At 36.4% G+C, this 26114-nt stretch overlaps 1 protein-coding gene across 6 annotated transcripts in view; it reads right to left on the bottom strand.

The window, feature by feature from the left end:
* FNIP1 (folliculin interacting protein 1) overlaps positions 1-26114 on the bottom strand; it is a 129808-nt gene that overhangs the window by 86910 nt on the left and 16784 nt on the right. For 2 of the 6 annotated variants that reach the window (XM_023617746.2, XM_070234430.1), the window contains exon 1: positions 3387-3434. The exons of the other annotated variants lie outside the window; for them this stretch is intronic. The gene's annotated coding sequence lies outside the window, so the exon portion shown is untranslated. Of the gene's footprint in view, positions 1-3386; positions 3435-26114 lie in introns of those variants that run through there. 6 annotated transcript variants of the gene reach the window in all.

Genomic DNA, 26114 nt, shown 5'->3' with positions numbered 1-26114 from the left:
CTGGATAGTGCTTACATAAATATTTACTTTACAGTACAACTACAACAACAAAAGCCACTGCATTTGTTTCATATATTTTTATATATGCATTATATTTCACAATTAAGAAGATTAATGGAGTGAGTGAGATGTGGAGGAGAGGGAAAGAGACAAAAGAACAAAACGTATGGTGGAGATACTAGTCTGGTACACAACACACTACAACTGATAGGACAGTTGCTAAGAAACAGGAGAACTGCCATTCCAGGAGCTGTTTGTCATTAGTTACATCAGGCTGAATGGTCAATTCCTCACAATTCATCAGTCACAGCTTTTGATTGGGTTCTTTCATTTCCTTATGAGAACCTTAGCCCTAACCCCATCATGCATGTTAAACAACCCATAACTGGCAACATAAAATATCTTCATGCCAAACTCTTGACAGTAAATACAATTTTAGTTTTCTCCTGTCTAATCTCTAGCAAATGTATGTGTGTAAGGAACTGATGAAAGACTTACCCTAGACATTCAAGCTAAACCAGAGATTCATCCTTAGAGCTGAATGATTTGCATGCTACTGAAGTGCTTTTAGTAAACTGAGCTTTGATATTACACAAAGGAAACTGTAAGACAGAGCGAGGTAGAGTGAAAATCAGGAAAGTGGTCTCACAAAAACCAAGAAAGAACAGCATTTTAGAGAGGAAGAAAAAATGCCATGGCAGTCACTAAGAAGCATCCACTAGCTTTAGAAACAAAGAAGTCATTGATGACCGTGGCAAGAACAGTTCTAAAGAGTAAAGAGTACAGGGGTCAAACTGCAGAGGACTGAGGAGTGAAGGGGAACAGAGAAAATAGTAAATTTAAGAAAACTGTCAAGGAAAGAGAGAAAGAAAAGGAATCATGAAATAGAGTGATAGTTATTTTGTTATTAAAAAAAGCACAACTGAACATGTTTACATACTGATCTCAAAGAATGTGAAGTGGAGGGGAGATGGTGACTGATAAAAGCAAGGCCTCTGAGGATGTGAAGGAGGATACAGTATAGAATACAGGTTAAGGCATCAGCCTCAAACAGAAGAAAGGATAAACCCTGCACGAGCATGGAAAGAAAGGAGACAAAGAGAAACATGAGTATAGAAAGATTTGTAGATATGATGGTACAATGTTGAGAGAATTCATGTTTAAGAGCCCTATTTTCTTTGTAAAGTAGGTGAAGGGAAATAAAGGAAAGGTTCTAAAATGTGGGAATAGTAGAGAGCAAAAAAGAGTCAAGGTAGAGGCCAGCCTGGTGGCTTAGTGGTTGAGTTCTCGCGCTCCACTTCAGCGGCCCAGGGTTTGAAGCTTCGGATCCTGGGTGTGGACCCAGCACCGCTTGTCGGGCCGCTCTGTGGCGGCATCTCACACAAAGTAGAGGAAGACTGGCACAGATGTTAACTCGGCGACAAAAGAGGAAGATTGGCAACAGATGTTAGCTTGCAACCAATCTTCCCCACACACAAAAAAAAACAGTCAAGGTAAAAATTTTGATAGGTAAGATGGGAAAAAGAGTAAGATAACAATAGAGTCAGAAACAACGTAGCCTTATATTTAAACAGAAATCTTGTGTGAAGTCATTTTGGTCGTACAACACAAGTCCCTAGAGTCACTAATTATTCAAAAAAAAAAGCTAGTCGTAAGTTATCCGGGAAGACATCTGTGCTTCTGCAGAGTATATCCCTGACATGGAGAGTGTTTACTGATAAAGCCTTGATTCCCTTTACCTTATAATGGAAAGAAAATGTGAAGTCTGAAATTTATAGACACACAAAATTGACTCAATAGATTTGTTACCAAAAACTTGCCTGACAAATTAATTCTATCTTAAATATGCTAGGAGAACATGATATTAAACAACAAACAAGAACCCCAAAGGGATTCCTTTAATATGCAAATAATTTTGAATCGTTAATAGTCACCCTAAATTTATTCATTTTCAAATGAAAGAAGTGAAAGAGAAGCAGAAATGACCTAGCTAAATTCATTGTTCTGCTTAGTGCTGGCTGCTCTCTTCCCTTCCTTTCACTCCCATCTCTATCTTTCACTGGTATCACTTCTGCTCAGCACTCAAAGGGTTTGGAATGATCGTTTATTATACTAGAACCTAAGTCTTCTGAGCTCTAATCCACCACGCTTTCCACTTTGCCTCTTTTTATCAAAATTTAACTGAAGACATAACTAAGCCAAATCATTAATAGCGGTAAGCACATCATCACCATTCACAAAAATTATCTATATACTATAGCAAAACTTTGCTCAGTATTAAGCTATTGTGTTGAGGATAATATTAATTTAAACTTTAGTAAGAAAACTACTCAGTGATGAGCCACAAACTATTTTAAGACTCTACACAGATGTTATTTATAGTTTATGTCAGCTTATCTGCTCTGCATATTTTTTATCTGACACCTTCAAAGAATGCTAATAGAAAATAAACATGCTGGAATAGACACTTGCCTTTACAAACCGACGATGCACCTCAGAAAACCATATGAATTCCTATAACACGTTACTGGCTACTAAATTAGGGCTAAATCTCGCATGCTCAATGAGAGCAAGATGGCTTCCAAGGAGGCAAATTTTGGTTGGCGGGGGAGGGGAGGAAGAGACAAAAAACCTTAGATATTACAATGAGCGTAGCCCTCAAAGAACCACAATACATAGGCAAATACACAGTATATCTACGGTATTAAAATTTCATGGGGGGGGGGTGGTTAAGGGGAAAAAAATGTCAAAGAAAAGGCTCCTTAGGGGGACAGTAATGTTAAAAAAAAAAAAAAAAGGTTGAGAAACACCAGGATAAACGCTAGTTTTTGTATCTCAACACATTAACGATTGTCATGCTTAAAGAAAACATCTAAAGGGGCCGGCCCTGTGGCTGAATGGTTAAGTTCCCGCGCTCCACTTCTGCGGCCCAGGGTTTCGACGGTTTGAATCCTGGGTGCTGACATGGCACCGCTCATCAGGCCATGCTGAGGCAGCATCCCAAATGCCACAACTACAAGGACCCACAATTAAAAATACACAACTATGTACTGGGGGGCTTTGGGGAGAAAAAGGAAAAATAAAATCTTAAAAAAAAAAATTTAAAGAAACAAAGAAAACATCTAAATAATTCACCTTTTTTTTTCATTTGACCAACTCTTCTGCCTCATCCATCATCCTAAAATACGATTTCATGCACTTGTAGATAAATATCAACTGGTCTCTTCTCTTTTTCTACACCTATTTCCAAGTGATCATCCATACATTTTCACTTCTACTTAGCATCAAAGGGTCTGGGATAATCTCTCTTATACAGCATTCTTATCAAACTTGAAGATTTTAAGTTCATTCATTCAATAATTATTTGTATAGTGCCTACTATGTACCTGGTACTATGTTAGCTCTTCTTTCCTGAGCCTTGTCCATCATTGCTGTCTCACTGAAATGGAAATATGCAAGATGATGCAGATTAGCTCTGAGAAACTACTAACACCCTATACTCTTGCAAGAAATGGAGAGAGAGGGCAGCCAAGTTTCAAAATCTATGTATGTAGAATTACAGAAACTGCCCCCAGTCTCAGAAAACATTTTGAGTTTGGTGAAGGATGTATTATGGGAAGGAAGGGAAGGATGGGGGAAGAAAAAGAAGGAGAAAGGGAGGGAGAGAGAAAGGGAAGAATGCTAAATTAGGCTACAAGAGACAAGCAAAAAGCTTTCCCAACATACCAAGAACTGGTCACCATCAGATCAGAGCCAAAAGCACCATATTCAATTGGAGAAATATTTTCTGTACATGGGGAAAGTGATCTGAGTTGTTGGGTTTTGTTTGTTTAAGATTGGCACCTGAGCTAACATCTGTTGCCAACCTTTTTTTCTTCTTCTTCTCCCCAAAACCCCCAGTACACAGCTGTATATTCTAGTTGCAGATCCTTCTAGTTGTGCTACGTGGGATGCCGCCTCAGCATGGCCTGATTAGTGATGCCATGTCCACGCCCAGGATCCGAACCGGCGAAACCCTGGGCCGCGGAAGCAGAGTGTGCGAACTTAACTACTCCGCCACAGGATTGGCCCAATCTGAGTTTGTTAAAAACCTGGAGACAAATTTTGCCTTAGAGAAATCTGCTGCAAACTAGCCAACATTCAAATATGTCTCACGAAAGCAAAATATCTAAGTCTTAGAATGCTTTTTTACTTTACAAACATTTTGGTTTTGGGTCACACAATGCAGAAATAATATTCACCATTCCCTCTGTAAAACATACTAACCAGCAAAGAACTGGCAAATGAATGCACATTTATGTTTTAAGCTAAAAATAAAATGATACACAAGATGTATAATTCTTTAAATTCCTCACTTCAATTAACTTTTTCCATTAATCTGGGAGTCCCAATTGTATCAGATGAGAGCTTATTTTCCTTTTGATATATTTACTGTGCATTAAAAAAAATAAAAATTGTGAGCATGTAGTCTATAACAGCAATCCCCAATCATTTCTAGTAAAAGGAGACCTTTTTAATGTTTAAGAAAACTAGTATCCAGTACCTGAGAAAATATGATTGAAAGCTACTATGAATTCAATATAGTATTAATCAAAAGAACATCTATATACATGCGAAGAACAGAACTACATATGCATCAGACACTTACTCAGTTTATAGATAGTACTCAATATTTTTGTAGAGTCAAGGACCCAAGTCACTAACTCCCCAACTCAGGGGTTGAAAGACCTAAGGTCAGGATATATACAAAAATAGAAGAATCATATACATAAAATTATAGGAATCACAAAATACATGTAAAAATTACAGGGCAGAAAGTTTTAAAAGTATGTAAAATAAGAAAAAATACAAATCACTATTCAGAATATCACTGCACTTCTACTAGGAGTCATACATTAAAGCAGTGCTTAAAAAAAGTTTTCTTAAGCAGGTAGGATCATCAGCGACAAGGTGCCATTATTGCACCAATTTTGCTTTTCAATATAATTCAAACCGATTTTATAAACAGCGGAAATTCCTCCCAGATTGACAACTTGTTAATCATAAATTTCAGTTCATATTTTCATTTTGCTTTTCATGTTTCAGTATCTTCCTAAGTACCACAGGGAGAAGCTTGGAGAGAGACGAAATATAAGACAACTTCAATTAATTTACCGAACAAGTAAGTGAATAAATAGCTATTTCAGGAGGTACCATTTTAATATTGGAAGCCTATATGTATAGGATTTATGTATAGTAATTACTTCTCTACACAATTATAATTCTCTAACCTGACAGAAAAATAATCCCATGATTTATTTGTTAATCTCAGTTCCAAAGAACTTAGTTAGCAACTAGATGTTTTTCTTATCAGAAAAATGGTATTTTTATATAGGTTGTTTACATCCAGTTATTTTTCCCCAATTACATTTTAATAAACTAAATATTATAAAAACACTAGATAATCCTTAGTCTGTCTTTAGTCATACTAAATTCAATTATACCCAAAACAAACAAAATCCTAATGATTGTCATTTATACTTCAATGACAAGTATAGTCACCTACTGGGCTGTACTTCATCAGTACTTCCTAGCTGTACAAACACCAATGATGATTACTATCATCATTTAATCAAACTAGATAATACATGTGAAAAAATACTGTAAGATAAAAATATAAACTATTACCAGCATTAAACATCCCCAAATCCATTTATACTTATCCCATAATCTAGTATGTATTAAAAATCATATACACAAAGTAAAATTTTACATAAAGTATTTCAGAGAAGGGAAATTAATAATCTATAACATGAATTCTTGGTGAAATGGAACCTCAGTAATAGTAAAGTTCTAAACCATGAGAGGATACAAAGTATCATATCTGCTAGCATATTTACTTAGTATTTTTCAGCAACACATACACTTAATTGAAATATACTTGACCCATGTGGTTTTCAACTTTCTGACATTAATTCTATATACCTGAGAACTTAAGAAAGTACAATGGAACACTGGAAGAATGTTAAAATGAGCTAAAACAATTGAGAGAGCCAAATCCAAGTTGTTCAACTGGGTTACACATATTGAAAAAATATTTTTAAACTTTCATAGTAAGATTTATTTAAAATATAAAAACAATGTACCTTAGTCTAAATTTACTACTATTTCAAATTATTTAATTCGAGTCATAAAGCTGTGTCACATAGTTAAGATGTTCACAGAGCATCAAAAACATTACCAGATAAATTAAGGTCCATATCAAAAAAACTTTAAAAATGACTGGATTATGATCAATGAGTTGAATAATACAATGTCAAGTTTTTAATTTAAATTTTACTTAGAAATATGTACATGAGATACATACACAAAAGCACACTGCTTTCCAAATATCTGTAGTGAGTGTTCCTATGTAAACATGAGAAAGAGCAGTGAATGACAGAAAGAGAATAAGAGGCACATACACCAAGAACTAATATACAGTATTTATAAATTAGATATTTGAAATAATTATTACCACCTGCTTAACACATTCTCAAGAAGTCCTTCTAATTATAATATATCACCACAATTTTAATCAACTGTTCATAAAGTAAGTATATCTAAAAAATTTCAGAATTTAAATTTTTACTTCAGATATTTTAAAACAAACATATCACCAAATTTATAATTAGATTTGGGCTGATTTTGATGTTAACAACACTTGAAAATAATGAGTTAAGCCGTACTTTAGTGGCATCTCTATTTCTCTTAAGCAGTTCCACTTTTCAACATCCCTAAAAACTCCAGTTATGCACAACTACCAGCTCAGGATAATAATAGCAATGAACCATATTCATCTGAAACCACAAGACTGTCAGGTGACATACCAAGAAGTCTGAACTTAACTCAAATAAAAGCCTTTCCATGCTGCAATGCAAGAAGGCTAAATCCTAGCACCAGGACTATGGGGGACTGGGAGCCTTTAAGAAATCTATTGCCCATGACAAAATCTATTTTTACAAAAGGCTTCATTTATTCAGTCCTACTGTTTCATGAGTAACATCCAGTTCTTTTGTTTCACTGGAGTCTGAGATTTTTACAGAAGCAAATTATGACTACTTTGCAATTCCTTTATCTCTTCTACTATAAATATATGATTAAAGAAAATCAATCTAAGCATTCTGTAGACTAAGTGCTGTTCTGGCAGCCGGTGCAGACTAGGAACGCCAATTTTTTTTCAAGGGTGCTTTAACCCAATCGGGCTGGTCCTGCGCAGAGTGCTCATGCAACTATGGCTAGAACCCAAATCTTCCACAATCCCCATCTATAAGGAACTCAGGCTCATTTAATAAACAAGAAAACAGAATAGCTCCTTTCTCAACTTCCCTGTGTCCGAACTCTGCCATTTCAGACAAGCACACATACACATTCTTGGAAGCCACAGCAAGCTTGTGTTCTAGCCAGATGACAAGCAACTGGAAAACCAAGCCCTAATGATCACAGGACCCAGACTGGCCAGCATGCAAACTGGCTCACTAATCTGAACCCTGTGTTGAATTCAGATAGACAAGTCTAGCACAAAATACTACCTTTGAATTTATAAACTTCAACAAGACTACCATATTACATTATTTGGTTGGTTCATGAAATAGAGACATTTCAACTTGCTTTAAAAATGCTGTCTTTCACTGGGTTTGTATTTTAACATATATCAGCATGTTCTTCCAGAAAAACCAGAGTACATCTGTGTATTATGCAGATATGACTAATGCAGTAACAGAAATGCCTTAATACAACGGGCTATTAATCCACAACCTAAAAGACAACATGCTAAGACCAAGAATCATTCCTCACATCCAACATGACAGAAACAGAACAATGGGCTCTCAATCAGCCAAACTTGGATTGAAATACCAACTCTGTCACATACTGACCGACTGTGATCTTAGAAAAGTGCCTTAACTTTTCTAGTCCTCAGATGCCTCTTCTATATCTATAATTAGTACAGGAACAGTGTTTTACCTTTTCAACACTTAAAACAGTGTGTCACACCTATCAAGCATTAATAAACATTTGGTGAATTACTGATGTGCTACTGGAGATACCTGTCTCTTTCAAATACAATGCCTTCTTGTCCCAGTTACAAAACTTGTAACCTTATTTTAATTGTGATACCTTATAATGAATTCTAATAATTCTAGTACTTGTTGAGATATGCAAATATCTGCCACAGTGGTTCTAGCAATTTCTCCACAATTCATTAGGCAGAAACTTTTAAAATCCACCTTTCACGCATAGGGGCATGAATATATGGGAAATCTATGTACCTTTGCTCAGTTTTGGGGGGAATCTGAAATTATTCTAAAAACTAAAGTCTATTTTTAAAAAATCCATCTTTGATTGTTTAAGTTAGAAGCCTGCATACAGACACAAAAATAAACTAAATGGTTTTACAGGGCTAACAGATCTAAGGTTTCACAGCTCATTCATGATAGACCTGTGATGCAGATTTGAGTTTAATATGATCATACATAATACAAGCATGTTGACTGCAGCACTAAACGTATCAAAGGAGAAAAAAACTAGAAACAACTAAAATGCCCACCAGCAGAAGACTTCATAAATAAATTGCAGCACAATCACTTAGAGGAATACTGTGCAAACCTTTAATAGGACGAGATAGAGCAGCACACAAGATCTCCAAGGTAATTATTATGTGAAGAAAAGTAAGGTTCAAAACAGTATGCATGCCATGAGAGTGGAGGCAAACAAACATATCACTATGTTTGTATGTGCCCTAAACATTTTAAAGAAAGATAAATAAACTTAATACAAAGAGACACAATTAACTCTTAAAAGAAGTGACCCTTAGGCAACAAAACTAGGAATTGGAGAAAGGAAGGAATACATTTACTTTCGCATTATGCTCTTCTATACCCTCTAATCTGGTATCAAAACTTCACATTCATTTCAATAAGCACTTCTTTGACTCCCCAGGTTTTGGATAACCTCTCCTCCAAGGAAGACAAAATAGCTGGATAACCATCATAATCTTATGGCAGAACATGATCTGCTTTTCCACTGAAAAGTTTTGGGATAGAAAAGAACTAGCCAGAGAAAAGTTTGATGGCCACCAGCTCAAAAAGCAGCAAAGTGACACAAAACTAAGAAACAATGGAACAAAAAGGAAGTGTTCCAAAACAGGAAAGCCAGTAGGTGAATTAATTAGAAGTTTATTTCTCTAATGTCTACCTACTAAAGTTTCTATTCACCCAAATGCTCAAACCAAAAATCTACAAGTCACTAAGTCATTTTCATTCTATCTCCTAAATGTCTTGAGTCAGACCACCACAACCACATTGTCACCATCCTAGTCTGAGCTACCACAATATCTCACTGCTTAAATTAGTCTCCCAGTCTCTCCTCCTGCTTTCCTCCAATTTATTCTCCACAATGTAGCCAAAGTGCGAAAACCTCAATATGTTTATCACCTACTTAAAAATCCCTGGCTAATACCTCATTGCTCTCAGGTTAAAGTTCTAACTTTTCAATAGACTTGGCCTTCGCCTAGTCTCTCTTCTCACCCTCTGCCCATATTCACTCCAATCAGTTCTTTAAATGCAAAGTTTTTACTTCCAGCTATCTTTACTGTGTTTTTAATGTGGTCTGGCACACTCTTTTCTGTCCTTCCCCTATTTGCCTGGTTCATTTTTCAGGTCTCAACTTACTTGTTACTTCCCACAAGAAACCTTCCTGATCACTATGATCTCCCACCCTACAACTGGAATAGGTTCCCTTGCCCATTTGCCTCCAGAGCATCTCTCTTTCCCCAAATAGAGCCCTAAATTGACACTCTGTACATCTTCCATCCCGTTGCTTAACCGACTACTGTCGTAAACGTCTGTTTATTGTCTCTATTTCTACAGGACCATAAGCCCTGTGAGGATGGGACCACACTTCTCTTGTGCACAGCTGTATTTTAGTGTCTAGCACCATGGCTGATATTTAGCTGTCTGTCAATAAGTCAATAATAATTTCTAACCCTGAGATGAGTTTAATGTTAACAAAACATTAAATGGGATTTTAGTGGGTTTTCTTATGAAAATGAAATAAAAATATTTCTTTCAGTACCTACTTGCTCATACTTAGGAGTACGGCGTTCAGTATTCCCCCCCAACCCTTTGTCCTCAAAAAGAATAATCATTCAAAACATAATATAAACTGATTATACAATCCTCTTTTCTCTCTTCCTCCAAGATTGTGGGGAGGGTCCAAGTCATAAACATGAGGGAGATTTTAATGGGAAGCTATCAAAACACTTAACTTTAAAATTCTCCTTTCTTAACTTTCTTCTCAGTGCTGATCAAATTTAAACGCATAAATCTTTATGAAAGAGTATTTACAATGTTTAGAGTTCATGGAAGCTGGCCTCCAAACTTTATTAGTTTTGGACATCATTTAAGCTCCTTAAATTCTATTTGCTCACCCACAAAATGGTTAATGAAACTTCTCTCCTCTACCAACTTCAAGCACAGACTTGTTGGGAGAATTAAGTTAACATACATGAAAGAAATTTGTAAACTACTATTTCTGGCTTTGTCTACTTAGGGACAAGGCATTCATTCTACAAGAAAGCTAGGAAACCAGCATGAATAAAGCCAGATGACAGTGCAGAAAGGAGTTAATATGGCAGGCCTAAGACTGCAATCCTTGGAAAGGCCTACTTGCAAGACTGGCTTTTGGCTGGCATGTGGGAACTGAACTGGACCTTACATTGATATGAAACTTTCCCCAAGTGATAAGTGTGGCTTCCTATGACTAAATAGTACAATGTGGTTTATGCTGAAGAGCAGCTTTTCTTCTGGGAGTCTGGATTTTGGTACATGCTAAGCAGAGGTACCTACATGATCAGTCCCCAATAAAAACCTTGAGCACTACCTGACCAGTCCCCCAAAATAGCACATCATTGCTGGAGGATTTAAACACATCCTATGTGACTCCACTGGGAAAGGACACTTGGAAGTTTGAACCTGGTTTCCCCTGGATCTTGCTCCATGGCACCTTTTCCTTCGCTGATTTGTATAAACTTTGTATCCTTTCACTGTAGTAAGTTTTAGCTCTGAGTATGACTATATGCTGACTCCTCTGAGTTCTTATGGTGAATTACCAAACCTGGGGGTGGTGTCGGGGCCCCCCACCACAATAATGAAAAAGTGTTCACAGAGTTAAGTACTATGTCTATCTGGCTGGAATGGGGATAGAGCTTGCAGTATAAAAAGAGAAGTAGTCCTCCTTTGCTCAGAGTCATTAAAACACAAGGGGCTGGCCCTGTGGCATAGTGGTTAAGTTCAGCATGCTCCACTTCAGCAGCCTGGGTTCACAGGTTTGGATCCCGGGTGCAGATATATACCACTTCCCAGCCATGCTGTGGTGGCAACCCACATATAAAGTGGAGGAAGACTGGCATGGATGTTAGCTCAGGGCTAATATTCCTCAAGCAAAACAAAGATGAAGACTGGCAAACAGATGTTAGCTTAGGGCTAATCTTCCTCAGCAAAAAAATATTTGTTCAGTTGTAGAATAAACAACTTTTTTCACTCTACCCTGTCCCTCCAGTAACTCAAGTCCCCTAGTTCATTAGTTCTAGTGCAGATGCCTTCTGGTTGAGCTACACTCTGCAGCCTGACACTTCAACACTCCCTTTACCATCACCCTAATTTCCTCAGATCCCCTACCTTCTAGATATACTCTTGGCCATTTTCCAATCCTGAATTCCCACCCTCACCACATCCTTCCCTCTGACTCCATAATCTTTCTTTCTCAACTAAAGAGCCTTGCTATAGGAAAACAGAAACATTGTATAGTAGCCTCCTAATGAACCACTGCTGTTGCTTGGCACAGCTTTAATTTATTTCTTACTCATTATCTAGCAAATGCCCCCCATTTAGCCCTATCATTGTTATCAAACACTATATTAAGGCTTCATCTTATATCCTGAAATCTCTACAGCCAATTCATATTGAAAACTAAACTAAGACTACCTTAGTTAAGGTAGATACACAGTGACACCAGTCTGGGTTTGAGTCTTACTTCTTAGACAAATTGTTTTCCCTTTCTGGGGTCAGAATCCCTGAAAGACCACTTCCAATTCTGAATTTATGATTGGTATACACTGCCCTCTGATTTCCTGTCAAACTAGACTTTTTTTTCACAGTGCAATGTATGGGTTAGACCACTATCCTATATTTTAGGAGTATAAATTTACAGAGTAAGCTTCATATTTTTAACCATGCACTTAAATATGAGATAGTTTTAGGATGCTTAATATAAATGTAGACATCTTAAATACATAAATTCACATAAACACACTTTACAGGAAGGAGCACAGCACAGTAATTAAGTGGTTTTAAAAGCAGAGAGACCAAAGTACAAGTCCCAGTTCTATCATTTATTAGACTTATTGCTAAATGTTACAATTATTAATGTAAATAACACTTATTTCATACAACTGTTCCAAGGATTTAGAGGAGCTTAATATGTATGAAGCATTTAGCACAATGCATAGCATAATATAAATATACAATAAAAGGTAGCTATTATTAATTGATTAATTGCATTTAACTCATTGATCACAACTACATTAGAGACCTATTTTGCACCAGGCACGAAATGAAGCTTAAGATACAAAAATACACTTGTTTATTCTATGCTACAGAAATATTAGCATTGCAAATATGTATTTTTATTATTATTATAAAACATAAAAGTCAAAAAAGGCTTTTGTAGAGGTAAAAACAGCCATCCCAGCCCTGGAAGAGCCTATAATCTAATTAAGATGACAGGATATGTGCCAAAATATTAATCGTTATATGATGGGGTATTATAAGATATATCCTAAATTCTTTATAAGTTTCTATACCTAAGGAGGCACTGTGATACGGGGAGATGCACAGTACTGACTAGAACTTACAAGATGAGAGTAAAGTATAAGCAGCAAGTTCACAGGCTGACTAAACCCAAGGGTTGTGTACAGATTTGGAAAATAAGGATGGAAAGGTAGAATTCACCCACTGAAATCCTCAGACATAAGAATTCTAAAACTTTCAGATATGAGCCCCAAAAAAACCCAAACAACAAAAAGAAAAACCCAGGAACATCACATATTCTTAGCAAGGAAGTAGCACAATACAGGTGCCGTTAAAAATGTAACAGAGAGAACCAGCCTGAAACTACCAAGACTGGGCCTAGGATGATAGTAAAGGCAATGGTGGATAAAGTATCTGAGAAAGCAAGAATCAAAAAGACTTAGTAAATAATTAAATGTGGTACTAGGGCAGTGCTAACTATTCCTCAAAATAACCTACTGGTAGACATAAGAAGCCTAAAAAATTTGATTTTGTAATTATCCTAAGGCACTGGAGGGATGTCACAATCAAACATGTCCCAAAAAATGCTAAAATGTGTGTCTGGATGTACCTCTGCTGGAAAGTCAGGCATAAAGACATAATTTTGAAAATCAGAAGCACAGAGCTGACAGCTTCTACAATAAAATCTATTTTTTTCTTTCTCCTTGTTTTTCTCTCCAATTCTAAAATGATCTCCAAATTAACAGATTTTCATCTACTTTTAGGTTGAGAAAATCTCAGCATTCTTGAAGACAAGAAAAACTCAACAAAGTATGTAGATAACTTAGTAACGTCCCTTTTTTAGCTAGTAGCTTGCCAATACATTTAACTCCTAAGTTACAGAAGAAATAGAAGTAGTTTTAAAACCAGCCTGCTGGTATTTTATGTATATATAATAATCAACCTGTAGGCCACTGTTTTGAAGGGTCTTTTAATTGACCAGATGCTTCTGGACTTATGAGAATCAAGAGGCTATCTGAAAGAAAGCAAACATCACTCATCATGTTAAAGTCTTTTGAATCCTCAAAAAGGAAAAATTAAAAGGTTTCATTTTTCAATATCAGCCTAAAGTTAATACTTGAAAATTGGGATGTTGTCTAAAATAAAGAAATAGGTTTTAGAGAAGTCTTTGTGCTACGGGTTATTCAGAGAAGGCTTCACAAATAAGAACTAAAATAAGTTAACTTAAAATCACACTGGTGATTCTACAGGCACATACAATCAACGCAAAAGATTGGAAGATCATGCATCATTTCAATGACACCAATTCCATCAGGTTATTAATCTTTCTCCAAATAATTTTTTAGCTAATAGTTTAAATTGCTAACAATTCTCAAAATAACCTCTAAACCACAAAAAATATAAATATTTCTAGTGTCTATCACTTCCACTTTTCACAACAATCCTAAAGTCCAAGCCCTCAATGTATCATACGTACATAGAGCCTTTTTTTTAACTTCAGGATCTCCCATTCCAACTCATTCCAGGCTCACCTTCTAGGAATATAATACTTCATCAGGTCATTCCATTAGTGTAAAACTATCAATGACTATTTTCTTTCATATGAATGCTCACAAATTTTCTAAGGTAACCATTCCTCCGTCATCCTTAAATTCACCTATAACAGCACCCAACCACATCACCTCCTCCCCTTTTACCTTAAAGGGAAAGGTGTTCCTCTCCCTCTCTACGTCTACAGAGTTGATCTCCTCCTTTCTGGACTCTTACTCATTCTTGTCTGTTTCTTATAACTCTGATTTGTTTCTTCCACCCATTTATCTTTAAAACACTCGATATTATTACCACATTTCCTTTCCTTCTAAAACAAACTTAAAAAAATTACCTAAGCACAGCCTCTTAGTGCCCCATAAACCTGTCACAACAGGTCACAAGTGACCCTGTCACCCCCTTGCACTCTATTCCCTGATACCCTTATCCAGTTTCCAACACATTACCATTTCCTGGCTATCTTTCTGAATTCAGATATAGTAGGGTTTGGAGGCCAGGTCTACGTGTTTTTAAAAACCTTCATACATACAACAGAAGACTACTCAGCTTCAAAAATAAACTACTGAATATACAATGGAGAAAGGACAATCTCTTCAATAAATAGTGTTGGGAAAAGAGCTACATGCAAAAGAATGAAACTGGACCACTATCTTACACCAAATACAAAAATAGATTTAAAATGGATTAAAGACTTGAAGCTAGGACCTGAAACCATAAAACTCCTAAAAGAAAACACAGGCAGTCAGCTCTCTGACATAGGTCTTTAGCAATATTTTTTTGGACCAGTCTCCTCCGGCAAGGACAACAAATGCAAAAATAAACAAACAGGACTACATTAAATTAAAAAGCTTTTGCACAGTGAAGCAAACCATCAACAAAATAAAATGGCAACCTACTGAATGGGAGAAGATATTTGCAAATCATATACCCGATAAGGAGTTAATATCCAAAATACACAAAGAACTTATACAATTTAATATCAAAAAACAATCTGATTAAAAAATGGGCAGAGGAATTGAATAGATTTTTTTTCCAAAGACGACATACAGATGGTCAACAGGCACATGAAAACATGCTCAACATCACTGATCATCAGGGAAATGCAAATCAAAACCACAATGACATACCACCTCATATCTGTTAGAATGGCTATTATCAAAAAGACAAAAAATAACAAGTCTTGGTGAGGCTGTAGAGAAAAGCGAACCCTGGTGCAGTGTTGGTGGGAATATAAATTAGTACAGCCACTACAGAAAACAGTGCGGAGGTTCCTCAAAAAATTAAAAATAGAACTACCATGCAATCCAGCAATTCTGCTTCTGGGTGTTTATCCAAAGAAAACAAAAACACTAATTCAAAGAGATATATGCACCTCTGTGTTCACGGCACCATTATTTACAATAGCTAAGATACGGAAGCAACTTAAGTGGCCATCAAGAGATGAATGGATAAAAAAGATGTGGTACAGGGGCCGGCCCGTGTAGTGGTGAAGTTCTTGCCCTCCAGTTCAGCAGCCCAGGGTTCACCGGTTTGGATCCTGGGCACGGACTTAGCATTGCTCATCTAACCATGCCATGGTGGCATCCCACATAGAGGAACTAGAAGGACTTACAACTAGGATATATAACTAGGTACTGGGGCTTGCAGAAGGAAAAAAAAGAGGAAGATTGGCAACAGATGTTAGCTCAGGGCCAATCTTCCTCATCAAAAACAAAAACAAGCAAGCAAAAAAATGTAGCATATACATATATACACACAAACACACACACACACACACACTAGAATATTATTCAGCCATAAAAAGAATGAAATCTTACCATTTGCAACCACATGGATTGACCTAAATGGTATTATGCTAAAGTGAAAAAAGTCTGACTGAGAAAGACAAATACCATATGATTTCACTTACATATGGAATCTAAAAACAAAACAAACGAATGAACAAAACAAAACAGAAACAGACTCACAGATACAGGAAACAAATTGGTGGTTACTAGAGGGGGGAGGCAGGTGGGAGGGCAGGCAAAAGAGGTCAAGGAGATTAAGAGGTACCAACTTCTAGTTATAAAATAACTCATGGGGATGTAACGTACAGCACAGGGAATACAGTCAATAGTTTTGTAATAACTTTATATGGTGACAGATGATAACTAGACTTATCATGGTGATCTTTTCATAATGTACATAAATATTTAATCACTATGATACATACCTGAAACTGATAGGATACTGTTTGTCAGTCATGCTTCAATTAAAAAAAAACGCTGATACATGCAATAACATGAGAGAATCTCAAAAGCATTCATACTAAGTGAAAGAACCTGATATAGAAGGCTACATAATGTACAATTTCATTTATATGACATTCCAGAAAAAGCAAAACTATAGAGACAAAAATCAGATCAGCAGTTGACAGGAACTAGATGTGGGGTAGGGGAGAATCACTACAAAAGGGGTATGAATGAGGGAACTTTTTGGGATAATGGAAATGTTCTATATCTCAACGGCAGTTGTGAGTGACTACATATTTGTCAAACTCGCCAAAAACTCCAAACCTAAAAAAGAGTGAATTTTAATGCATGTAAATTACATCTCAATAAAATAACCTTAAAAAAACCAAACCGTCACAGATGACTGCAATGCACTGATTTAAAGATTTCAAAATCTCTATCTCTAGCCCCAATTGTCTGCCCACTAAGAAACCTCTACCTGAATCTCAAGGTAGCTCAACCTTATTAAGTATAGCTAAACTTCCTTATCTTCACCACACCTACTCTTCTCTCCTGTATTCCTCACCTCGGTTAATGACACTATCTTCTCCCATGCTCCTGTCTCCCAAAAGAGTAGATTCAGCCACAACTCCTTCTCCTTCACATTTCATATTCAGTCACCGATCCTTCTCTCTCAGATATAACTACTCCTTTCCCATCTTTCTGCTACTGTCATGACCTCCCCTTCTACAGACTGTAACAAATGTAATAGTGCCTTCACTGGCATCTACTTTCAATCTCTCCCCACTCTGTCCCATTTGTTTGTCACAATGCCATCTGAGATAACATCCTAAAACACAAAGATGATCGCATCATACTGCTAGTTCTCAGCTGCCTAGTATACACAAAACTCTGCTTATAATTTGAGCCTCAGCATTATCCCAACTTCTCAGTTCCTGCCATTCCTTTATACGTATACCCTAAAACTCTCAATAATCCACTAAACTTGCCATACCTTTTCCTTAGGCTATGCCTATGAGCATGCCTCAACTATAAGGACCTCTTCCTTACTTCAGCCAACATGACAATTCCAGTGTATCCTAAATTTAGGATGCAGCTCAATAACACATCCTCTAACAGAAACAGAGGTAACCACTAAAGAGAGGTAATCTCCCCTAATGCACCTTCAGAACTACTTACATAGCTCTATTAGAGCATATTATAGTCATCTGCTTAACATTTACTGGGCATTGTGGGATTATGAAAATACAAAGATGAGTAAGACAAAATCCCTGCCCAGATTTCAGCTGTAACTACCTATTCAAGTGTCTGTCTCACAGCCTAAAAACTAAGAGCCCTTAAAGGAGAGGTTCTTAACATCGAGTCAACTAACCCACAAAGGGATCTGTGGTTCAGTGTGCAAAATAAACTTGGATAGGGAAAAAAATGATATATTTACTTTCACTAACATCTAACCTCAATTTAGCATTTCCTTCAATTAAAATGTAGGCAACAAACCTCAGAGGTATTAGCAGTTCCTATAACTTTGATCACCAAGAGGAATCATAGTTTCATCACACTATATCTAGATATCTAGAAAAATTATTTACGCTTATCATTACTTCAAAATTAGAATACTTATTAGACCCAATGCTGGCTCTTAGTATTTGAGTTAATATGTAGTACATGCTACTATATCACAAATTTAACATTTTTGACAACTATTTCAATATAATGAGGTTCCTTTATAATCTAATGTACTTTAATGCATTAATAAAGATTTTTCTGAAAAGAGGTCTACAAGCTTTACCATGCTACCAAAGGGGTACTCAGCAGGAAAAATAATTAAGAACTCCTGCCATAGAGGATCTCATTCTTCTCCAAAGGCCCAGCATGGTGTCTGAAATTTTTTTTTAAAAGTGCCGAGAATGTGCTTACCAAATGAATGAATCCATATATGTCTGAAGTTAATTTTTTTAACTCCTTTGCATTTTTAAAACAAAGTCAAAGTACTCTTTATTTTCCAAACAGTACAGACAGTACAGTAGTTGACAGCTGGTTCTACCAACCGCTGGTTCCAGCAACTGCAGATCGTGTACTACGTTTACAACCTGAGGTTGGTGGAATGGGCCCTGCAGATACAGAGGGCTGACTAAGGGACTTGAGTACCCAAAGATTCTGGTATGGGGGGAAGTCCTGTAACCAATCCCCAGCGGATAACAAGGGACCACTGTATATCAGATAAGACATCTTATACTACTTCTAAAAAAAAGACACTGAACAAATCTTGGGTGATGGATTTTTAAGCGCTTAAGCTTTAAGGTCAACTTTTGAAAACCACATACCTGACATCTTTTTTTTTTTTTTCATTTCATACTTTCCCACTATGCTCTGTAAGAGTTTGCAAAATTCATTCACAAAGGCTCTTTGTTATTATGAAGAAGTAACCAGGCCAACTAATAAAAGTCACTCCCAGTATAAAACGAAGCCATCCCAATGCATAGGGTCTGCATGTTGAAGGAGGTAAGCAAGGTTAGACAATGGCTAAATACCAAGAAAAGAATAAACACACAATTGAAATGACCTAGTAATATGATTTTTAAACACTTGCTAGTTCTTAGAGCCCTAGAATATTTAGTATATAACTGAAATATTTTAGGAAACACAGTCATCAGATTTGAGATTCCTCCCAACAAAAGCTCTTTTCTTGAGAGGAAGGAGTCTGGAAAGCTTCTACAGCCAAACAATACTGATAAATGTCTCTTCATGCTTTCTCTCCGTAACTACTGAGTATCATTAATATCTTCTATTAATTCATAACTTATTAATAATGTTAAAAAGCTTTTACAAATATCACCTAAACAAATGAGTACATTTAGATATGCTACATATTGTTTCTGTAATAAAGTATATAAAAACGGATTCAAGTGAGCTGCCAGTTTCTCAAAAGTTCCTGGTTTCACAGAAGTATACGTGCAAGTAAAAACAATTTATGATCAAAAAAAGACACTAATGCATAGTTAAGCTACAGTGGAACATTAGTGTTTGTTTAGTATCTAGTTTCCAGTTCCAAACGACTATAAATAAGACATGAGACACCAAACAAACCTACGTAATACCAACTGGTACTAGAAGACAACAGGGCTTTTTTTTTTTTTCCTGGCAAACAGTTATTTTATTGTGCATGCTATGTTTTCAGAAAGCTGAAGAATAATCTTGCCTCTGAGCTTCTAAAATTAACATGTAAACATATCAGTATATATTTAACTGAAGATTTTGGCAGGGAGAAAATGTAAAATCCCAAAGCATCTTTTATACACAAATAAAACAAAACAGTAAGGATAAGAAACAGTTTACTAAAAAATAAAATACCTATTTAATCTAATAATTTCATGTTGAATTTATAAAATATTTCAAGATAATATTCTTGGCAGCTGTCTCTGCTCTCTTGATAAGTGTAGAATTTCATGCTAGTAATTTTAATTTAGTTCTTATAATTAGCAAGTTGGAAAAACTGAGTTTAGTAAATACATAAAGTATTTCTAGTCCCTGGCTTCTAAAACATTGTCTCTAATTCTAAAAATTTAACTCCTGAGAAATCCATTACACACCTAAGGAAAGCCAGACTACATAGCTGTGATACTACTTAAATTTCTTACTGCTATAAAGCCAGAGAAGAGATCAGCGGTTGCCAGCCATTAGGAGGGGAGGGTCTGCTGCAGAGGGAGCATGAAGGAATTCCCTGGGGCAGCGGAATCGTTCAGTATTGGTGGTGGTGATGGTGGTTATAATAATGTAACCACGTGTCTGGACTGAAAACAAGTACACGTAAATGCATATTCTTAGCAGCACTATTCACCACAGTCAAAAGGTGGAAATGGCCCAAATGTCCACCAGTGAGTGAAAAGATAAACAAATTGTGGTGTATACATACAATGCAATATTATTCAGCCATAAAGAGGAATGAAGTATTGGAACAGGCAACAACATGGATGAACCCTGAAAACATCATGCTAAGTGAAAAAAGCCAGACAGTAAAGGTCACATATGGTTCTATTTATATGAAACATTCAAAATGGATAAATCCATAGAGACAATGCAGATTGATGGTTGCCAGGGACTGAGGAAGAAGACAAGGAGAAACTGCTTAAAGGATAAGGGGTTTACTTTGGAGTCATGGAAATGTTTTGGAACTACTTATAAATAGACAGAGGTGGCTATTGCACAACACTATTAACGTACTAAATGACACTGAATTGTTCACTTTAAAATGGCTAATTTTATGTTATATGAATTTGACCTCAATAAATTATATATCTAAACACATATATATGAAGCTTCATAGAAAAGCAACATAAGGGTGATAATGATGGTGACAACGACGATGATGATACAGTGGTAATGATATGTGCTTTACAAAGACCAGGGAGAGTGTAGTGTCTGCTTTCAACACGCATAACATGAAAAATATGCAGAACCCCTGGAACACTTAAAACATATTAATTAAAAAAAATAAAAAGAGTTCCATCCCTTCATAAAAATGTAGTCACAGGATAAAAGGAAAAATGGATTCTTGTTTGACTGGCAAGTCTTGTTTGAATGACAAAGGTTAAAAACAACCTCAGTTTACCTTTGAAATCAGTTACTGACATTTGGTTTTGATAATTGCATCAGGATATGAAACTCATCAACAAAGTGGAAACATGGCCTTGCCTACAGAGTCCAAAAGCTGCTGTTGTTGGTGGAGAGGGAGAGCTTGTCACCAACACAAGAAAGCCCCTGATGGGTAAGTAACTGCTTCCCAATTGCCAGAGCTAAGTGATACGTTATCAAGATCACAGAACATTAAACCAGAATTTATGCCCTTATTTATTCCCAACTGGCATCTTCTGGGCGTCATTTACTGTGACAACAAGTGGGTACACCAAAAAGATTAAGACTTAGGCCCTAAACTTTAAAAATTCCTAGTTCAAATTCAAGCCTCATTAGAATGTGAAGGAAATGGAACTCTCATACATGACCGTTAAGAGCGAAAACTGGTACCACCACTTTAGAAAATAACGTGGCAAAATATAATACAGCTGAACATGTACATATCTTATGATCTATAAATTCCATCCAAGGTACATGTTCAACAGAAATGTGTATACATCTTTCCCAAGAAACTTGTAACGAAAATGTTTGTAACAGCATTATTCATTACAACTTCAAATTGGAAATGATCCAAATATCTATCAACATAGTAGCCTGGGTAAATAAATTATGGCATACTCACACAGTGGAATACTGTACTGAAGTAGTTCTCAACCAGGGACAATTTTGACCCCTCTCAGAGGACATCTGACACTGTCTGGAGACATTTTAGGTTATCACAAAAAGGGGTGCTACTGGCATCTAGTGGGTAGATATCAGGGATGCTGGTAAACATCCTTCAGTGCACCGGAGAGCCTCCCATAACAAAGAATTATCCCATCCAAAATGTCAACAGGGTCGAGCTTGAGAAGTCCTGGCTCACAGCAATGAGAATGAACTAGACTACACAAACTATATGGATAAATTCAAACATAATGTTGAGCAAAAAAGAAGTCAAAGGAAAGCACATATATATGATTCCATTTACATAAAGCTCAAAATCAGGCAAAATTAATCCCTGGTGTTAGAAGTCAGAATAGTGGGGGTCGAGAGGGTTATGAGGGGACTTTAGGAACACAGGCAATGTTCTGTTTCTTGAGCTGGGTACTAGTAACCTGGCACAGCGTGTAAACTCACTGAGCTGAATAGTTAAAATACATACACTTTTCTGAAGTGTGTAAAAAGTTTACTAAAAAATACCTCACAGCACTGTACACCACAAAAATGGAAACTGTATATAAATTTTAAAAATAAAAAAATTTTAGCAGGCTGGCCCCATGGCATGAGGGTTAAGTTTGGCACACTCCACTTCGGCAGCCTGGGTTCATGGGTTCGGATCCCGGGCACAGACATATGCCACTCACCAGCCATGCTGAGGCAGCAACCTATATACAAAAGAGAGGAAGACTGCACAGATGGTAGCTCAGGGCTGATCTTCCTCAACAACAAGAACAAAAAATTTTAATGTTTTTCTACTGCAAATCAGTTAAAATTCATATCACATTGATAAATATTTGCCTGTAAAACTTCTCCCTTGGAGTCTGATAATTCCAAGTCCTACTCTGCCACTTACCAGTTGCGTTGATCTGGAGCAAGTTATATTTTTATATCTTTTTAAAATTATAGAAGCAACAGACTTTACTGATAAGGGAATACAAACAATAAATAAGAATAAAATGTAAAAAACTCTATCCTACCAATCTTTCTCCCCAGACTTAACCACTCTCAATACTCTTGTATTTCCTTCTACACTTTTTCCTATATATGTACAAAATAAACATACTAACAGAGTTAACATGCAAATATTTATAAAAGCAAGATCATATTGCATACTACTCTACAACTTTTTTTTTTTTAAAGATTTTATTTTTTCCTTTTTCTCCCCAAAGCCCCCCGGTACATAGTTGTGTATTCTTCATTGTGGGTTCTTCTAGTTGTGGCATGTGGGACGCTGCCTCAGCGTGGTCTGATGAGCAGTGCCATGTCCGCGCCCAGGATTCGAACTAACGAAACACTGGGCCGCCTGCAGTGGAGCGCGCGAACTTAACCACTCGGCCACGGGGCCAGCCCCTACTCTACAACTTTTTTAACTTAATATATGTGGAAATCTCTACCAGGACATACAGTTACTCTATTCTGTTTAATAGCTACACAGTATTCCAATGTATATACCATAACTTATTTAATGAATCTACTAATTATGGACACAGTAAAAACTTAAATTGGAAACAACTTCAAATAATGCTTCAGTGAACATCAGAATAGGCTTATATGATTACCTCTGCACAACCGTTGCTCTCCAAAACAGTTATACACACTCTCACCATCATAAAATAGGGCTTACTTCACTACTGTTTTGCCATAAGATATCACTCTTTCTAATCTTTGTCAGACTGATGGCTTAGTAAATTATAGACATATCTTTATTTTTTAATTATTAAGTTAAACATCATTCAACATGTTTAAAGCCACTTTAAAATGTCTTCTGTGAATTTTCTTGTTTATATCACTTGTGGAACAAGGTATTTAATCACAGTGAGTGTTACCTTCCTTACGTGTGAAACTAACCTAACACTACTTGTCTCAAAAGATGATTGAGAGGTCAAATGAGAAAAAATGGAGACCATTAATCAGTGATTGGTAACTGGGGCTGTACATCAAAATCATGTTGGAGAGCTTCAAAACAAACTTACCTGCCCAAATACCTCCCTAGAAGATTGATAATTAATTGCAGTTAGGGCAATCTAAAGGACTTTTAAAGAGGTTCATAGGTGACTCTCATGCACACAGCAGGTTGAGAACCACTGCCAAATTAGGAAATAAAGGCCATTCCCTTTCTCACATATTACCAAATATGTGCTCTCCTTTTAGATATATACAGAACCTCTGCCACTGGATTCTAAATTTCTTGGGGTTGGAGATTCTACTAAAAGCAGTCATCTATTGCTTTTCACCCTACAGACTGCTTAGAAGAGCTGAATAAAAATATTTTATGTGCAGCTAAAGCTAAGTCCCAAAGCAAACATTCTTATTTATTAAGCATATTATGTACAGGATATTGAGTTTTTCTGCTGATTATTAGAATAAAGTGTCATAACTTCTCTTTCTACATTTCAAAAATATGCATAATCTTATACTATACTACCTCAAGTATATGATGGACAACATTTATTATTGTTCATTGGGAAATTCCCTCTGAACTAGAATGCATCAATATGAGAGAGATACATGTTAATGTATTCTAATTAAGCAAAAATCAAAAGAGCACATCTCAACAAATGGGGCTGGATAAACTAGATATTCATATGGAAAACATTAAAGCTCAACCCCATCTCACTCCACATACAAAAATTAACTCAAAATGAGCCATAGATCTAAATAAAAAAGCTCAAAAATTATAAAATCTCTAAAACATGAAAAAATCTTCCTGATCTTTAAGCAAAAATTTCTTACAACACACAAAAAAACAAAATTTAAAAAGTACAATAAACTAGACTTCATCAAATTTAAGACTTCTAATCTTTGAACTATACCACTAAAAAGTAGAGGCAAACCAGAGAAAATTAGCAATACGCATTATCTTTTATCCAGAATAAATAAAGAAGTCTCACAACTCACAACAGGAAGCAAGTAATCCAATTTTAAAATGGGCAACATACTTGGACACTTTACAAAAGAAGATATATGCATAGCCAAAAGCACAAAAAATATGCTCAACCATCACTAGGCATGAGGGAAAGGCAAATTAGACTACAATGAGATGCCACTATACAACCACTAGAATTGCTAAAATGAAAAAGACTGATACCAAGTGTTGGTGATAACCAGAGTTATCACACAACGTTGGTGAGAAAGTAAAATGGTGCAACTACTTTGGAAACCAGTTTGGCAGTTTCTTATAAAGTTAAACACATATTTGCATACAACCCAGCAATTCCACTCCTAGGTATCTACCCAACAGAAATGAAAACATGTTCATAGCAGCTTTATACATAAGAGTCCCCAAAATGGAAATAATCTAAATATCCATCAACCGGCGTATGAATAAACAAAATTTTGTATATCAATATCATGGAATACTGGTCTTCAATAAAAAGCAATGAACTACTGAAACAAGCAGAAACACAGATGAATCTCAAAAACATTCTGCTGAGTGAAAGAAACCAGATACAAAAGAGTACATATCATAGGATTTCATTTACAAGAAATTTTAGAATAGGCAAAATTCATCTATAGCGACAGAAACCCAATCAGAAACTGTCTGGGGGTGGAGGGAAGTGGGGGTTGGTTATCGACTACAGAGCCACTTGACAGGTCCATGATTCTAGAAACAATGACTCTCCCTCCTACTCTGCAGCCTCCACACTACAGTCCAGAAATTTTATCATTCCAGCTCCTATTAATTCTTACACATATCTCCTGGTCACACAAGCATGAGTTGCTCTACTAGAACACGTACAAGGGCTGTACATTAGTCAACATAGGCTAGGATATAACCATGGAGGGTGAGAGGGAGGAGAGGAAGAAGGGGGAATGGAAGGAGGAGGAGAGAGAGAAGGGGGAAGGGAGGAGACAGAAAAGAACCCAAACTCAGTAGAGTTTAACATATAAGTAAATTTCTTTCTGGCTTTAAGGTCCACCGTGAGCTCAGCTGCTCTCTAGGGCAGCTTCCTTCCAAAGGGTAGAGTTAGGGATATGGGTTGCTTTCATAGCAAGAGATGACAGCATGAAGAACTCATGTCATCCATTCCAAGCTTGACCCCAGAAATGACAAGTAAATGGCATTTACAGCCAATAAGCAACAACAGTCACATGGCCCTGTCTGACTACAAGAGCTCTGAAATACAAAAGAGCATATGAAAATTTTCTGAGAAGTAAACAAATCTGCCATAAAATG

Source organism: Equus caballus, chromosome 14 (genome assembly GCF_041296265.1).
Source record: "Equus caballus isolate H_3958 breed thoroughbred chromosome 14, TB-T2T, whole genome shotgun sequence".
Taxonomy (NCBI): Eukaryota; Metazoa; Chordata; class Mammalia; order Perissodactyla; family Equidae; genus Equus; species Equus caballus.
The sequence above is the reverse complement of the archived record's forward strand: the minus strand, read 5'-3'. Positions and strand labels throughout refer to the sequence as shown.